Below are 12,577 nucleotides of genomic sequence, written 5' to 3' on the forward strand. Positions count from 1 at the left end.
AAGTGTTTTGTGATTCACCACTTTGGGAGTGTCTAGAGTCTATACCCGAGAACCTATGTTTTAGATTTCAAGTCGTTTCAAGTTCGTTTAACTAGGTTTTGAATCCCTCAAAGTTGGTTAGTTACTATTTTTATGATTGATGCACTTTGCACTTAATTCTGGGAGGCCATGTTTGACGTGCTATAACTTTGACCTAGTTGACCAAAATCTTGAATTTCTTTTTGTGTTGCATTGTACACGTCAGAGACTTATTAAGTTTCAAGTTTCAGCTCGTGACGAATCCGTTTGATATGTTTCCAAATGCGATTCCAAACAAAATTTCTAAAGTTTTACTGGTGTCAACATTTACAGATTTATCAGTACCCCTGTTCATGACGTTATAACTTGAAATTCGTGATTGGAAAGATCAAATGGTTTGTTCCCTTGTATTGTCGACTAAAAATACTACAAGTGTGCCAATTTTTAGAACTTGACGAATCCATATGCACGCTTTTCCAAAATGGAGGCACAGGATTTCGCCACGTGGCGAGATCTGACGGTCCGCGCATCCTCGCAATATGGAGTTGTAGGGATTAAAGTAATGAGGGAAGCGCATTCTCAACACGTGGCAATGGGGCCTTATGATGCTGACATGGCATCTGTGAACAGTGGTCGGCCAATCAGAGGCTGCCACGTGGCAGAAAAGTTGGTCAAACTCTGTTGACTCGAATTGGAAGGCAAGGGCAATTGAAGAATAAAAAATAATAATATTTTATTATTATTTTTATAACGGATGCACGTTAGATTTAAAAAATTTGCAAAAGGGGACATTTTATTCTAAAGTTTTAACTTTAGATAAATTTAAAATTTTCAAATTTTAAATTTAAAAAGGAATGGAGACCTGATAGTTATAACAGAGGGGCATTTTTTGAAATAAGATTCTAGGGGTTTTCTATAAGCTAAACATGGACTCCAATATACCACCAGAATCAGGAAAAGACGAACTATTTGATTTTGGAGTCAATTTTTGCACAAGTAGTATCTGGTTCAAGCTACAGGAGGTTTTCTATCAGGAACTTGAATTGCAACCGTTTTCAGACCAGGAAGTTCAGTTGTGTTATTTGGCAAGTTAATAGCTTGATTATGCGTAAAAGACAAGGAGAATTGAGATGGGGACATTTCTGAGTCAGTTAGATGAAGTTTTATCAGCATTTTGATGCAAATCATATATTTAGCAAATCAGGGATTTCATCATTCAGCTGGGGATATTTTGCAAATCAGTTACAATGTAATGATGAAACAGAAAATCAGATGGGATGAAAGAAGAAAGAGGTTACTCACTTGCATAGGATTGAATTTCAAGTGGACACTTGTCATCTTCAGAACAGATCCGAGAATTCTTTCTCTTCTATATCTTTCTTTCTTGCTTCCATTTGAAGGGTTCCGGTTTCTGGGAAGAAGAAGTTCATTGCTGTGATACCATTAGGGATTCCAATTTTTGCACTGTGAGACCATTAGTTCCAGTATTTTGACATGTTTCCATGACTGTGACACCATTTTTTTCTTCAGCAGAACTCTCATGTGAACAACATTGTAGAGATAATATAGATAGTTCTGAGATATTAGGTTGTTTCGTGTTTTAATTTTATGCATCTGAATGTATAGTTTCAAGGAAATGAATACATATGAGCAACAATTTCACTAGTTTTGTTCTGGTTCTTGTCTCCTGTCTCAGCAATCTGTAATTCTTAAGTGGTTTTGGAATAAAGATTTGAGACCCATTTGCATCCCTTTCAGGTTGTATGTTTGATGTATTTTTCTGTTGGACCAAAGGGCCAAGTAAATGCTCGATATGTTTAAACAAGGTTACTGGTTGTTTGAGAAGGATATTTCATGATAATGAGACCTGAATGAGCACTGATGTCTGAATCACAAGGTGGTTGGATAGATCTGATGTCTTGGTATATGAGATACGTCTTGATGTCACAGATGTATGTTTTGAATTCAAGGAATTGCCCAATGGATTAGGCACTGATCAATTATAGGATCACTGGTTATACTGTTGCATATTTGAGGTTTTGTTGAATCAACATCTTTAATCAAATGAATTTCCCTTTCATGTTGAAGAGCTATAAACCGAATGCCTTCACTCAGCTTATGAATTTCATTGTTTTGCATCTAGCTACTGCAGATATATGTTATTTCATAAGTTATTAGGAGAAATAAGGGTTTCTATCTGCTTTGTATTAGATTTAGTGTATGCTTTATAACTGGTACCATATAAGGAATCTATAGGTTCACCTGCCTAGGTTTTGTAGAGCCTGAAGTGCAGAAGGAGTATAGCCTTATAGTTGGCCTGGTGTTTGAATGGATGCGTTGATAATGGGAGTTAGCTGCCCCTAGATGCATTTTGTTCTCATCAGGGTAATTGGAAATGGGTAACATTTTCAAACACCAACAACCCCCAAAGCAAGATATGAGTGATTATGACATACAATGGAGCCCATACTCCAAGGTTCTCAAGTAAATTTTCAAGCCCAACTAACCCCTTCACCCAATACTTCTCTTCCCTTCCCAAAGGGTGAGTGAAGTCTTCACACTAGAACAACACTCATAATAAAATGGATAAATAAGATAAGATCAAATGAAACAACACATTTCATCTCAACACAACAATATCACAATCTTCCCACAACATGAATCACCATTCAAACATTTACATGAATACTACATCACAATACAACACCATGCAATTTACATGCAATATGAATCTGAAACTCCTTCATGCTCATGAATGAAACACCATTAAGAAAGTTTGAAGAAATATCCTACATGGGCAACAAGAAATGAACCTTGAATCCTTTTGCAAAAAATGGATATGAAAGGTTGTAGAAGAGCTCCCTCCAAGCTTCCAAACTATAAGAGTCTCTAAAGTTGGAGAGTGGGTAGACAACCCACTAATTTCCCACAAGCCCTCTAAAAAGCCTCAAACTTCTCACTCAGCTAAAAATGACCCAACAAGAAGCCTCCCTTTCTTACATCCTTGCCCCTTTCTAAAATTGTAATCTTGACCAAGTGGGAGAAACATGTGAACTCTTCAATTTCAAAATTCTAAGAAAGTGACTTGTTTGGAGGGTTTCCAAGGTCATGTAGGTCTACTTAAGGTTAAATTAGATCCCCAACCCATATTGCTATCATGAGAGCACTTATTTTTTACCAAAGTAACCCCCCAAGACCACTTTTTGATTCCTAAAGGTTATTGGGAAGTTGAAATTCGAATTTCCTTTGATGGAGACTTCTTCTAACATTCTATCATGAGGGGTTAACCTAGATATTACACTGAGTAAGGCTTAGGTTAGGTTACTCTTTCCCAAAACCCTAAATAACAATTCATCTCCACATGGAATACACAAGTGTCAAGTGACACACAAAAACAACACATTACATTTATATTAACTTGTCTCTAATCATACATGAATGTAAACTATTACACACATACAATTCACATTTACAAAACAAAATACATTACGATGAGGTTTGAATGTTTTCCACCTAGGGTAAACTTTAAGAAAGATGCCTCCAAAAAAAGATATAAACTATTGGCGAATCTTTCATTATTTTGAAAAAAAATTTATTTCTGTTGCGAATCTCTCAATTTTTTATTCTAAATGTGATTTATATTGGTGATTATTTTGAATCATAATTTTTTTGTATAAAATATTGATGAATTTCAATAATAATAGGAAGTTCATTAATCACCATGGAATATTATAAATCAAAATTGAACATTTTTTTACCTTCTCGAATATTATGAGGATCGTTACATATACTTTAAATTAATAGTGAAGACTAAGTATTGGTGATATATCCCTAAAGTAACTAATAATTATGATAGTTATTGGTCAATTCAAATCAATTTCTCCACTAATATATTATATTTAGGTGACTCAAATCTAATCATGTAATGAATATTGTGGAAAATATTTGAGTTTAAATTTTTCAATAAAATAAATTATTGAGTGATTTTAAATATTCTAGAACTAAAATTTTATAAAACTATGGAAATTTAGGTTGTATCAAATCTTAAATTATTAGCCAAAATACTAGCCAAAAAAATCTAAAATTAGCCAATTTACGAATATTAGTTGCTAAAAAATACCTTGTTTCCATTGATTCGACCTTGGCTATATCATGTTCACATGGGCTTGAGCCTTGGTTCCTTGTTAAATCCCATGTTTAAATTCTTGCACACTAATCTCAAGCATCAGCAGTCCAAGAAAATCATGTAAGTAACATGTAAATATGTGCAGTAAATCATTATCACATTCAACATTAGGGTTTAATACTTCATCATTTCCAATCAACCTATTTTTTTTTTCTCATCATTTTCACATAAAATATGCAAAACATTAAAATATCAAATTTTTATTATCAACATGAACTTTACTTAACATGATCAAATTAATATTTTGAATTACTTCATAATCTATTTTCTATCATAGTGACAAAATACTGAATCCATGACTATTGAGCCCCTAGACATGTGAATTAGGTCCTAGTGCATATCACAATCTATCCTTTAACTCTAATTTCCACTTAAACAGTACAATTTCAAATTACAAGCATTTCTACAAATTTAGTTTATATTAAAGCAATTGCAAAATACTAGAATATGAATGAAATCATTAAATATACCATTTAGGTCCAATATGCAAACACAATTGCAAATAATCAAAATGCAAATATTAAAATGACATAACCTTATAGTCTCAAAAATGTATCTAAACATTGAATTATAAATATGCAAATAAGTCATCTATGCTAGGGCAGATCAGGTGAGTCCTCACAAAACACCAAGGATGATACCATAGGGGGAAGACATATGGAAGGCATGGGTATGTTGCAGAGATACCTTGAGAAGAAAAAGGAAAGACAAAAAGAGCAAGAGAAGACAAAGAGAAGATGAGGAAAGAATGTTAGAGGAGATTCAAAATTTGAAGGAGGTGCTAGAAAAAGAATGAAGAAAGAGGAAGGAGAATAGAGATATTGCTAAGTTAGCAGATAGAGGATGAAGCTAAGAAAAAATTTAACAGTACACATGTTAAACATATTGTGGAGGAACCTGTTAAGACAGAGAATCAGGCAGATGGAAAAGAAATGGTCATCGAGTTAGACCAAAGGACAAAGCCAAAGAGAGAACAAGTGTCCAAAACAAAGGTGACAATGGTGAAGGGGAAATACAAGGGGAGTTGGAACATAATGTGGTAGTAAATTCCCTATAGCATGAAGGAAACATGGAGTAGATAGTCAACACTATGACTAAAAAATGTTGATGACAACAGTAAAGGTGAAATCCAGTTAAAGATTGGATCAGTGAAAGAGGTAGAGAAGACATCAATGCATGTAGAAAATAGGGGCATAACTCTTTCAGGGAATACATTTGTTTTTGTTATTGGCAAGCAAGATTGGAATCAGATAGGAGGCAATCAAAGGAATAAAGTTGTGAAAATAGCAAGGTTAAAGTTGTTGATGAAGCCATCATTTTTGACAAATGACATGTTGAATAGTTAGAGTATTGTAATTTTCACCAAGGCAAGGAAAACCTTGGGTGAAGATGAAAATGATTGGTTCATGTGGAGCCAAGATATCTCAGATAAAATAGCCACTAAATATTGGCACAATACTGATCATTCCTATAGTCAAAAATAATGTTGAAGAAATAAAGATCACAGTCTTGCAACAATGTGAAGATGCAAAAGAAAAAGGGCAATGCATGGACAAAGTTTCAAGAACTTCAACAAGGAAGCATCATCATCATTAGACAAAGTCCCTATAACAAACTCAAGGGAATTAAGTTTTTTCAACAAGGGGAGTATGGTGCAAGAGCACCCTGACCATCTCCTTGGAACTTTGAGTCATAATTAGTATATTTTTAAGTCATGTTAAATTAGGGTAATAGTTATTTCAATTCTTGTGTTAGGTGTTTAATTAAGTTCATGTTGACCAAAGTTATGTTTTAAATCAATGTGGGTCAAAGTGAGTCAAAATGTGGAAAATGCCATGTAAGGCCATAGAAGGAGTGTTAAAAGGTCATAATAAGATTTTGGACCTATTTAGGGTACCAAGAAAGTATGCAAGAGCATGAAATGCAAAATGTATACAAAGTATAAAAAGTTGCTATGTTGTCAAACATATTGTTGACATCATTTTGCAACATGAGAAATTGTGGAAGATGGAAGGTCATCCATCTTGGATGAGCCTTTGGGGAAGTGAAAGGTTTTCCATTATTTAAGAAATGTAATCTCATGAAGAAAACATAGAGAGGAGATGTGGAGAAGAGAAAGGAAGGGTATGGTATATGGTTTTTGAACAAGAAATTAGTATTTTATTTCTGAAATTTGCTAGTATATTGGTACTTAAAAATAGTCTTCTCATTTACTTCATGGGTGTGGTGATTATCAAGTCTCCTATACAGTGGAATGAATCTTAGAACTAATTCTGATGTGCCTAATATCATTAAGTTGTTACCAAGATATTATTACTCTATATTTTGATAGTAAATACTTCATAGTTTTAGATTATAGTGAACATGTTGTTGCATGTTTCATTGTGCAAAGTCAAGAAAGTTGTAAAGGTTTTCATCATTATTTTGTGTTTCCATTTTGTTTTTCTACACCATAACCCTATTCTATACCATGGAGTTGGCTGAGAATCAACATGTTAACTATTATTGCAAGCAAAAATTGTGAATTGACATTCTAGAAAAATGTGACAAAGGTTTGTCTGGAGTTTTCATGGGTGCTTGAAAGTTTGTATTCACTCATGGGATGATGGAGGATCTATTTGAAGTGTTGGCACTCGAGATGAAGGAGAGTTGAGGCTAGTTTCTTAAAATAGCCATGAAATCCTCACTAAAGCTAGGGTTTAAAGGATTTACTATCTCCGCAACAACTAGGAGTTCAAAAGTCAGAAGTTTGAAAGCTCCTAGTAAGGTAATGATGAATTCAAGTTTATTTGGTATTGTTATTTGAGAGTTTAGTGAGTTTGTAGTTTGATGGAGTATTTTAGGCCTATTAGCCTAGATTAGGGCCTGCAAGGTGAATGCCCTAATGAATAGTTGAAACACTAAGATTTTGCAATTTAGTCAATCTTAGTATTGGGTGTCTAAATTTGACTATAGTTTTGGTAGATGTTTGAAAGATTGAGTTTGCTTTCTTTAAACCAAAAGATAGGGCTACAAGGAAAAACACTCATTAAGTTAGTTTGCTAAGATTGGTGTATGGAGCCCACTAAAGGGTATAGAACCTTATGAATGTTTGAAAATCACTTTATTGATAGTGAGTTGAGCCTTTGGAAGTAATTTGGAGTATGGTGTTGTGAAAGATCCTAGAGGGTGTATGCTAGTGGAGGTGTTGTGTGGTGTGAGAGATAGTTGTTTGGGTTATTGTGGAGATTAGGGTAGAGATATTTGGAAGAGGTGAATGTGGCATGAGGAAAAGGCAAACCACCTAGTTTTTAGCCTTGGAAGTGTCCTGAGGGATTGATTGTAATACATTGGTAGGCTTGGAAGAAGCCTAGTGATGAGAGTTTGGAATTAAATACATGATTAACACCTTCATCCTTGCATCACCTTGTGAATGACTAAGTGTTTGACACTAATAATAACATGAATTAGGGACCAAAAATATCCCCCTTTGACATTAGTGGAAAAAAAACTTAGTTATGATAAAAGATTGTTCATTACAAAAATGAAACAGAAGTACTCCCCCTTAGAATATAATCCATACCTTAACTCAATCTACGCTATATATGATCTCACTCTGCACTTGGTATATACATGTTCAAAAATCCAAAACTTCAATATTGTGAAAACTTAAAAATTTATAAACTCTCCCTGATTATTCTTGTGCATTATTGGTGGTATCTTAAATCATGATCATTATCCACCCGTCCTATTTCTATCACTCAGAGCTGCTTGGGTGGAGAATTAAAACTAGACTTATCTAAAAGTGTTTTTTGAATTTGCAAATTTTTGCTTAATGTTGTGTTCTAATTAATCCTTATGAATTCAATGACATTAATCTCTATTTCCAATTTTTTTGCAAGATCCAACATACTATCAACAAATGATAAATTTGGATCTACTTGGACTAAATCCTTTGTATTCTTCAAATGCATCTAGATAACCTTAAGATGAGGTGTCATCTTGGCTTGAATTGAAATCAATTTGGATCTACTTCTACTGTACTTGCCAGTCAATTTTGTAAGTCTTGCCTATTAAAAATTGACCATGGATGAGTGCACAACACTAGAAATATCATATGTAGTTAGAACATTGGCACTATACTACAAATCAAATTCTAACTTATCCATTCTTTCTCTGATGTCCTTAGTTTATGTAGAGCTATCACACAACTTTTTAAACATTATATGTACATTATTTGAAATTTGTTCCAAATTAATTACAAGTTTTGATAGCTCAACCCGTCTTACAAAAATTTCTTCCACTACATGAACCTTTTCTCAAATTTCTTTTCTATCCTTTGCATCAACTTTTTATTTTCATCAATGTCTAGGTCATTTATCTTCTCTACAATCTAAACTAATTGAGCTATTATTGGATCTTTCTCATTAAGGTTTTCCACATCAAAAGTTTCTAGGAAAATATCCTTAATCTCATGTAACACATGTTTTTTTGTATTGTTCTCTTTTCATCTCTTCTTTCCTTGTCTTCCTTGCATATATATCTTGAATTTTTTTCATTTTCTCATATGTTAAGTTATTTGTATCCCAACTAAGAATCACAATAACCTCATCAAATGTAACTAGCTTCCCAGGTGACTTCACCTTCTTTTTTTGAATCATCTTCCTTTTAGAATCAAGGGTACTAGAGCTCAAAAATGTAATTGCAAAATTTGAGTTTTGAGCTCTAGGATCAATCTTTGAATTATTTCTTGTGTGACGTCAGAAACCTTTGACTCTTCTACTGATTGTTGCTCCTTGGGTGAATTGAGTTCAACAATGGAACTTGACTGAACTACCTCCTTTGTTCCTTCAATATGAGGTCTTGATACTTTTGACCTATCATTTCTAGTAGTATACTGCTCTACTTGTACATTATGACTCTCTTCCTTCTTGTTTTTATCTTGGTTTCCCTTGCTGGGAAGACCTATTTCATCAAGTTCTTGTGCATCTCCATTCATTTTATGATAGACTTTGCTACTTAGTAATATCAACATTATCTTTTGCCTCTCTTGACATTTGTATACTAGAATCAATAATAACTATGGATGTATCGATTATACTAATTGTTACCTATTGAGATTGTTGTTACACAAAAAACTTAGGATATTCTTTGATCTGCACAATTACTAGATTGGTGTTCATCAATGCTTCTTTTATTGAGTTAGGAGCTTGCTCCTTTTCTTTCTCAGTTAAGCTAGTTTTCTTTGACTCTTTTTCAGTAGAGTTCACATTTGACACTAAATTTTCTAGGTTCTCATTCTCTATGGTGACTACATCTAATTTCTTCTTACTTTCTTGTGCCATTTGATGTATGATCTCCACTAATTTCTTGACATCATCATAGATATCTTCTTTATTATCCAACTCTATTTATCCAACATCCTTCTCTTCCTTCTCTTTCTCCTCCTCATCAATAGGCATAAGACTAAAAATTTTCTTCCATGTCATCTTGATCTCCTGTACAACTTCTTGATTTATATTTTTCAAAACCATATAGGCTGTTCGTTTTGGCACATTTTTTTAGCAGAATCCTTTAATGCTATTGACATATGTTGTTTTCCTAAATTAGACATCACTTCAGTTGATTTAGCTTCCTTCATCTTTCTCTTTGTTATTAATGTCAATTTCCATTTAGCATCAACCTTATTATATAATTCTTTAGGTAATCCCTAGCCTAGTTCAATTGGAGTATACTTGAAGTTCACCATTATGCCAATAATAACCTGTTCTACCTTTTCTTTATCATTCTTGTCCAAGGTTTCTTATTTTAAGTAACTAAATCCTTACAACACTACTGAACTTCTCAAAATTTCACATACCTTATCAATATCTTGAGGCTCTTTTAGTGGAATAATTTGGAATTTACTCATGTCATCAAACTTGGTTTGTTCTACCTCATCCTCATCATCATTAGGCTTTACTATCAATTCTCTTTTTGGCTTCTTCTTCTGTTGGCTCTTCTTGGCCCCTATTGTATCATATGCCCTCTTCTTAAGAATTTTTCCTTTGATGGGCCTTGTTATTTTCATGACTCCTTTCTTTAATGGCTCAAAAGTTATAGGGCTAGCTACCTTGGATCTTTGTCTAGTGATCCTTTATGGTGTGGTTATTGGCTTGGCAACTATCTTCTTCAAACTTTCCTTCAACTTTGATTCAACCACAACAATCTCTTTGCCTTTAATTTCCTCGGGCTCAAGAACTACTAGTTCTTTACCTTTACATTCTTTTCCTTCTTCATCATCACCTTCATCTCCTTCTTCACTCCTAAGTTCTTCTTCTTTACCCTCTGCTATCTATAGTGGTGCATCATCAAGTTTACCTTCCAAGTCTTGAATCATTTTCTTCCTTTTCCTATCCATTTTAGGAACCTTTTTTTGCATCATCATTTTAATATTTGTTGTCTCATATGTGCCAAAAGGTTTGGAATTCTTGTCAATCTCCTTGGCCAACAATAGTGTGTTGACTACTAATACTTCATTAATATTTAGCTCATACTGAAGAGGTCTTAGCCATGCAACTCTAGGATTTACAACTTGAACATAAGTATAATCAAGGTCAACAAGAAAATATACATGATTATAATGTTGATCAAAATTTGACTTAGGGATTCTAAATCTTTTCTTCACCTTCTATTTGAAGTTCTCAAAATACTCATCCATAATTTTTTCAAAATTATCACCAATCTGATTGATACAATCATTGATTTTCTTGGTAACTAGACTCTTTTATCCCATACTACATCTCCTATAGTGGGGAACAATTTTTTTACACACAATGAGAGAACTAATATTACATAAGGTATTCTTTGCTTTCCTTATTTCTCCTAGGTTCTCTACCAATTGGATAAGCTATAGCTCAACCCGATCATAACTATGATCTTTCTTTACATATTTTTAACCCATATCAACAACTACACATGGCACACTGGGTAGTCAACTTGACCAATAAAGCTTGTGTGCAATAATTCAAATAGAAAAATTGATCACATGATCTTCAATGATGTTGATTAAAATGCCTCTACTATTCCATTTCACATTCATGTTTTTCTCAATTACATCCCTTCCTTGACATCAAATAGTCTTTACCCTATCTAGAATAGGGTATCTATCCAGATGATGAATGATTGACTTTATTGTCCTAATTAGTCTATTCTCTAGCCAAAATTTCATGTTGTGTATGTGACTCAACATAATGTTTATCCATTCTACCTTAAGTACCTTTGGAAACTCTAGGGAAAGAGTTAGCCCGTTCTCAGCCACAACTTTGTGCTCATCTCTCAATCTTTCATTATCACAATGCTTGACATATAGACTCCTCATCTCAAAATCAACAATCTCTCCAATCTTGTACATACAACATGACCTAACATCATGAACCATGATTACCCTTGGTGGAATCACTGATAATATCCCCGAAGAATATCCAGTCAATAGGATATCTAGGTATGCCTTAAACTGTGGTGGAGGACATGCCTCATTTTGAATAATTTATGCATTTCTATCCTTTAATGCTTCCTTCTTCTTGTTAGCAAAAATAGATGATACCATCTTTACAATCTAAGGTATAAAATCGAACAACTTCACAACTCAGTTCAAATACAACTGTGTGTAACTTACTTATGAAGTTGACAACACACACTTGAATCTTTAGAATCTTCACATAAATTCACTCTGTAATCACATAAATAATTGGCTTTGGAAATTCTCAAAAACCTTATGAGTTGAAATGAGCTTCAAAATCTACTATATAGGTTCAAATGATCAAATTGGATCTTAATAAATGCTCCATATATTTATTAGATGCATAACAACTATCTTGACTTACTCAAAAAAACTTCACATACACACACACACACACACACACACACACACACACACACACACACACACACACACACACACACACACACACACACACACACACACACACACACACACACACACACACACACACACACACACACACACACACACACACACACACACACACACACACACACACACACACACACACACACACACACACACACACACACACACACACACCCTTTAACTTTACTCAATCATTATCATGAATTAGTTTATATTGATATTCAAAACTAGCACTTGATCTCTACCGAAATTTCAACTCTGCACCAAAAGTCTTTTTTCTTTTCAAACTTTAGATTTTCCCTTGTGCATCTTTTATCATGCAATTTTGGAATTACATGCATATAGTATTAGGAACTAATATATGATCTATCAATTTAAAACATAGTTGCATACATACCTTATCATTTAGTTTGAGGTGGGGGAATCACCTAATCCATTAGATTTAGTGATTACAACTTCACCATTTGCACTATTTCCTCCAT

General features: G+C 33.8%; 1 pseudogene; it reads left to right on the forward strand.

Moving 5' to 3' along the window:
- Nucleotides 1-499: 499 nt before the first annotated feature.
- LOC149567248 (short-chain dehydrogenase/reductase 1-like) overlaps nt 500-12,577 on the forward strand; it is a 42,681-nt pseudogene continuing 30,603 nt past the window's right edge.

Source organism: Cupressus sempervirens, chromosome 3 (assembly GCF_028749045.1).
Source record: "Cupressus sempervirens isolate cs-2001-9-10 chromosome 3, ASM2874904v1, whole genome shotgun sequence".
Taxonomy (NCBI): domain Eukaryota; kingdom Viridiplantae; phylum Streptophyta; class Pinopsida; order Cupressales; family Cupressaceae; genus Cupressus; species Cupressus sempervirens.